The sequence below is a fragment of the Molossus molossus genome, unplaced genomic scaffold (genome assembly GCF_014108415.1).
Source record: "Molossus molossus isolate mMolMol1 unplaced genomic scaffold, mMolMol1.p scaffold_m16_p_2, whole genome shotgun sequence".
NCBI classification, from domain to species: Eukaryota; Metazoa; Chordata; class Mammalia; order Chiroptera; family Molossidae; genus Molossus; species Molossus molossus.
This window is the reverse complement of record NW_023425355.1, coordinates 45,294,425-45,300,923: the sequence shown is the minus strand read 5'-3', so window position 1 is coordinate 45,300,923 and position 6,499 is coordinate 45,294,425. Positions and strand designations below refer to the sequence as shown.

The window sequence follows — 6,499 nt, the reverse complement described above, 5'->3', positions numbered from 1 at the left end:
AATCAGAAGAATATGTGTCCCCTGATGTTCATAGCAGCACTATTTGCAATTGCTAAGATCTGGAAACAGCCCAAGTGTCCATCAGTAGATGAATGGATAAGAAAGCTGTGGTACATCTACATAATGGAATACTATGCAGCTGTAAAAAAGAAAGATCTCGTATCCTTTGAGATGACATGGAGGGACCTGGAGAGTATTATGCTAAGTGAAATAAGTCAGTCAGAGAAAGACAAGTATCACATGATCTCACTTATTTGTGGAATATAATGAGCAAAATAAGCTGATGAACAAAATAGACCCAGAGACATAGAAAGGGGTTGGTTCAGACTGACAAACCTCAAAGGAGGGGGAGGGAAGAGATAAACCAAGGAACTTATATGCATTTATGCATAACCGATGGACATAGATAACAATGCTGGGGGGTGGGGTAGATTTGGGAAGAGGGTGTCAATGGGGGAAAGAGGAGAAACATTTGCAAAGAAAATAATTTTTTTCCTTATTCATTTTAGAGAGAGAGGAAGAAAGAGGGAGAGAGAGAGAAACATCGATGAGAGACAACATCAATTGACCGCCTCCTGCATGTCCCCCACTGGGGATTGGGCCCACAACCTGGGCATGTGCCCTGACCAGGAATCGAACCAGCTACCTCATGGTTCATGGGTCGACACTCAACAACTGAGCCACTCCGGCCGAGCAGCAAAAATAAATTAATAAAAAAAGAACAGTGGAGATGACATACTATTTATAAATTCCTTTATACTTTATTATTTTTTACATAAAAGTCAAAAGGCTGATTTATGCATTTACATCCATTTTGTCAATGAGACCACATCATTGAATCTATTTGTCAGTATACTTTTTCCCCAGGGTTTCTTAGAACACCTTTATAAAGATGTGAGGTCCTTTGCCATTTGACAAAACAAAACAAAATGATGAAGCCAATCTTGTAATATAAGAATTGCCATAGTACTATCTTTATGTATAAACCCAATTACATTTGGATCATTAAAAGTGATCACAACAAAATTAATTCACCCTAGTAATAATACTCAGTTTTAACTAAATGCTTACTCTGTGTCAGGAACTGAGTTAAGTGTTTTTACATTTATCATTCGTAACCCTTACAATAGTTTTATGGGGTAGGCATATGTATTTAGCTTCCTTTTTACATATAGGAAACCTGAACCTTAAAGATGGTAAAGTATTTCCTGGTGTCTGAATTTGAATCAGCTCTTATTTACCAACAATAAAAGACATTGCTCCTGCTAGCTGGTTTTCCAGTCATGTACTCATGTATTTTTTAGTACATTGACTCCAGCCACACTCTCCTCCCTTTAATTATCCCAATCCATAAAACAATGCTTATTTTTGCCTCTCCTTGTCGCTGCTTTGGAACTCTACTTCCCCTATGAATGACTATGTCAAAGAATTATTTTGAACTACTCAGAGACATGATCTCATCATGGATGGATTTTAATTTTATGTTTTTGTCCCGACAAGGCACTAGATTACATGTGTCTCTTTCACAGTAAACACTTTGGAAAAGAAAGAAAACAGTGTGGTTCAATGGAAAGAGCTCATGTCTGGGATTCTAGTTCCCAGTCCTCCATAAACTAGGTGTATTATTTTAAGCAAACCACTTAACCTCTCAGCTACTTAATTTCAAATTTGAATAAGCTGAATCTCTTCTAACTCTAAACTGCTCTGGGAATATGATTTTTCTTATAACTGAATTTCATCTTTGAAATTCAAATAAGAGACATGACATAAAGTCATTGTCATCTTATTCTGAGCATTGAGCAAAAAGAAAAAAATGAGCAATCTTTTTTCCATGGCCACATGCACAACTCATTGAAGGACTAGAATTTAGAAGTAATAGCACCCCAATATAGTAATAATAGTTTTTTCGCCCCTTTTCTAACCATGGCATGATGCATTCTAATTACTTGGTAAATGTAAGAGGATGGGAGTCATATAAAAGCACAGTGCCTAGTACACAAAAATTTCTTAATAAATTTTTCTTTAACTAATAAATGGAATATTGCTGAATCTCTCTCATCCACATTGGATTCAAATGTCATATATTCTCTAAATACAAATGTGTTAGCTCATAGACTTCCATTCCAATGGCCACAATAAATCAGAATATCTGCACATTTCTGACAGTTTTCATCTCTACTCTAGGCAAAGTTTCATAAAGCCACAGTGTATTCAAGATGGGAGTGATCTAACATTAAGAAACAAAGCAAAAATGAGACCAAGTAAACAAGATATCATCTCTATGAGGATAATATCAATGTCTATTTTGTTCAACATTATATCCTTAATACTTAGAACAGTTTCTTAAACACAGGTTATCAGTAAATATTTACTGAGTGATTTTGTGCAATATAGTTATATTATCTGTCTCTTTATTGATCATCAAGATTGATTTGATATGTGTTGGTAAGGAGAACACTTGAATGAATCAAAGAAGAAAAATACATTTCTCTTTAAAAATTGTACACAGACGTTCTTTGCTATAGAGCAGAAACAGTGAACTTTTTCTATAAAGAAGCAGATAGTAAATATTTTATGCTTTTTGAGACAGACAGTCTCTGTCTCAATGACTCAACTCCACCATTATAACACTGAAACAGCTATAGACAACATAACAAACAGGCATGCTATGTTCTAATAAAACTTTATTTTAAAAAACAAGAGGAAGTCTGCAATTAACCTGTTGACTTCCGCTCTATGATTTCTAATATAAAAGACTTTGCAAGGTAACTATAATCTGTAATCTAATTGCTTTAATCTAGACCAGCAGTTCTTAATATTTTGGTTTTAGAAACTCTTTATTTTTTAAACAAAACTCACATTTTATTTATGTTGAAATAAACTATACAAAATTGACTTTCTTCACCAAAAATAACAGTAATATTTTCTGTATTATTCCTAAATAACTACAAAACACATTTTTGTAGGTTTTCCAGGTTTTGCTTATAATTCAAGATAAAACAATAGTCATGGAAAAAGACAGAATAAATCATTTGTCAGTATCCATGGCCTCTGAACCTGTCTTGACCATGAAACAGAAGTGTTTGACATATACCTGCAAAAAGCTTATGAAGATATCGGTTCAACAAAGGAATGTAAACAGCAACATCCAGATGTGGAACAACAATGGCAGGTTCTTCCATTCAATCTTTAACTGTAACTTATTTCTTTAAGATCACTGGATAAAGACAAAATCTACAATGAAATCCTTGTTTGGCAAGCTCACCTTTCTTTCACTGTCCTGTAATTCCCTTAACTGTACATTACAGATATTTAACAGCTTACTTATAATGCCTGATATTCAAAGGTTAGTCATGAGTTTCATTGTAAGATTTTATAAAATGTATTCCTTCCTCCCACACCTCCTCAAAATTTATTTCTTTAAAGAACTGATAACTCAATACCCAACAACTGGATCCACAGTGATAATAAATGTTATGTCGAAAATGACTTAACTAAAACAATTCCAAACTACCGTCAGCAGAGATCACACAGAAGTGCAACATGGCACTTTTGATGCAGTCTTCTGGAAGAACAATTAGGTCTCCAAAGCATGAGAGTTCAAACAGGGGCCATTTAAACAGTCAGATTAATAGTGGCTAATGTACTCAAGATATTCAGTGATTAAGTGGCTTACATACACCTTATAGCTTCTTTCTATGTTTTCAAATTTCTTTCGATATCAAATATAAGAGAAAACCTATTTTTTAAAGCCTCTCAGATATTCTCGATGGTTTCGGAATTATCTGTAGGAAGCTCTGATTTAGTTGTATAAAGTTTGATATATGTGTCCACCATTAAATCCAAATCATGTTTTATATCAAAATTTATGTTAAGCAAAGCTAAGTTACTTGAACTTTGATCTGTCAAAATGTTCCTCAGGTACTCTTTGAGATGTTTTTGCCCATTTTCATAGTGTTCATTCTCAATTTTCATCACAGGAAGAATGCATAGACCTTCAGCAATGCATAAACATTAGGAAAAAACTTGTCTGGAAGGTGGAGGGCTTCATGAATGGTGTATGGAAGCTCTATATCTTTCTCTCTGTGTTTCCACTTGATTCTTTAACAGTGCAGCTCAACTGAGAGTGTTTCAGGATGGGTAGGTCACTTCTCTACATGTCAGCATAGTGTTCCTCTAACGTATTAAATTTGAGCTGTCCCTTTACAGAGGGTACCAGAGGTAAACATTTAAGATCTTTGAGGTATGTTCTGAGAATATATCTTTCAGTTCCTGAATGATGTGTTCCACTATTGGAACACTTAGAGCTTCTTTATAGTAACTCTCCGAGGTCAACGGAAATTCCAGGTTCCTCTGCTGAGCTCTGCAGAATTTCCAGGGTGCATCATCTAAATATCAAGTTTGGTTGCCAAATTGGTGGCTTCCTCAAACAATAGTTCATGATAAACTTCAATATCTTCCATCACTTCATTTAGTGAATGCAGCACTGCAGTCAAGCTAATGGCTGCAAAGAACACATCAGAAGTTTGCCCCAGGAGATTTTTCTCAAAGGCTCTTGTAAAAGATAGAACATTTTTAAGAGCAACAATGGTAACAATGAAATCAAAATCAGATACTGCACTACAGAGTACAGATGCTCGTCCACAATACAGAAATTCCTCCTAATATTTTTGTCATTATTTACACCATCTAAACATAAAACGAGTGCTTTTAGGAGGTCCACTAAAATTTCAAAAGCATCACGCATGCCTGTCCACTGAGAATGACAAATTTCCTTTAGTTCCTTACCCCTTTCTTCATTGTTCTGAAAGAGGACAGGAATTACATTGTCAAGCTCTAAAAGTAGTTGCAGTGATTGATGAAAAAAACACTAAACTTCCTCAATTGTTCCTAATACAACAGATACTCGTGTAACAGGCACCAATTGTGCCAACCACATATTTAAGGCACAGGAAGAACAGAGTGTGTAGACAGTCTGGGGATATTTCTCTAAAAGTCTAGAAGCAACAACTTTCATTTTGGAAGAAAATCCACTGGACATGATGTAAGCCTGGCCACGACAATATCCCATGTTTAATTCCAACTTCTCAGTTATCATAGCATGAAATTCTATGGCCAAAATTTTGGCATCAGCTTCATAAGGCAGGAAGCCCATGAATTCCTCTCTCAGGTTATGAGCTTCATCAACAAACCTCAACAACACAGGCAGGTGCTCTTCCCGTGCTATGTCCACATCATCAGTGATTAAAAAAAAAAAAAAAGTGACAGTCTCTCACTTCCCTGAGGGTTCCTTCCCAAATGCAGCTCTCACAGATCCCTAGCATCTGTGTCTGTTGTGTTTTTGAACAGAACAATGTGTTGACTGCTGTTGTCTCAAAGGATTTCTCAGAACCTCTTCACCAGAATTCATTTGGCACTCCAGCAGTGCTTGAAAGTTATCAGGAATAAAGAGACCTGGGATTTCATCAGCTTCATGTCCATCCAGAGGTATGTTTTGTTTTCCTATAAGAAACTAAATTTCAAGTAAATATTTTAAGTATTCTTTGTTTTCCTTCTTATTGAGGGTTAAAGGTAAAATGTTTTCATCCTGTTCTTCACCTCCTTCTTCTGCACTGGGGTTCTGAGCATTGTTGTAGTTGACTTCTTTATGTTTTTGTTCCTGTTCAGAAGTTTCACTATTTTTTTCTGTTTCAGTGTCCTGATTTCATCTTCACTCAATTCTTTAATTTGTTTTCTGTGTCTAATATGTGAATTGTTCAAATTATTGGTAAGATCAAATATTGTTGGTATTGCACTATCTCGAAGAACTCTCCTGTAAGGACTAGTTCCATTGATCATAGAGGTCTCAAAGTGACACATAATCGATAATGCTTGTTTAGTTGATAAGGTGTTTTATCTTCGAAGTTTGCTCTTCTACAGTTTTCCACTCACTTCTAGCATCTGGCCGGATCCCGCAGGAACCTAAAGAAGGCCAGGTCTGACTGTGTGCTCTTCCACGTGCAGTTCAGAACAGCGCAGAAGTTCAGCATCGTCATCCAACTGCCAGCAGCCCAGCGCACCCCTCACCGCCTCTTCAAGGCAGCCTGCCCGCCCCCATCAGGGCCAGGGAGGGGAGCCAGGCCACCCCGCTGGCTTGGCAGAGCTGGTGCGCCAGGGTGAGGGACAGGCAGGTGGGGGGAGCCACCTTAAAACCTCTTTATACTCTTAAAAAGTATTTAGGACCCCCAAAAGCTTCTTTGTTTATATGGGTTATAGCTATCAATATTTACTATATTAGAAACTAAAATTGTGAAATTTAAAATATATTCATTGTTTGCCCTACTGGTGTGTCTCAATGGTTGAGCATTGACCCATGCACCAAGAGGTTGTGGGCTGGATTCCTGGTCAGGGCACATGCCCAGGTTGTGGGCCCATCCCCAGTGGGAGACATGCAAGAGGTTGCCAATTGATGTTCTTTCTCATCAATGTTTCTATCTCTCTTCTTTTTTCTTCCTCTCTC

General features: G+C 36.8%; 1 pseudogene; it reads right to left on the bottom strand.

The window, feature by feature from the left end:
• Positions 1 to 3,756: 3,756 nt before the first annotated feature.
• LOC118635285 lies at positions 3,757 to 6,029 on the bottom strand (annotated as a pseudogene).
• Between the last annotated feature and the right edge of the window lie 470 nt (positions 6,030 to 6,499).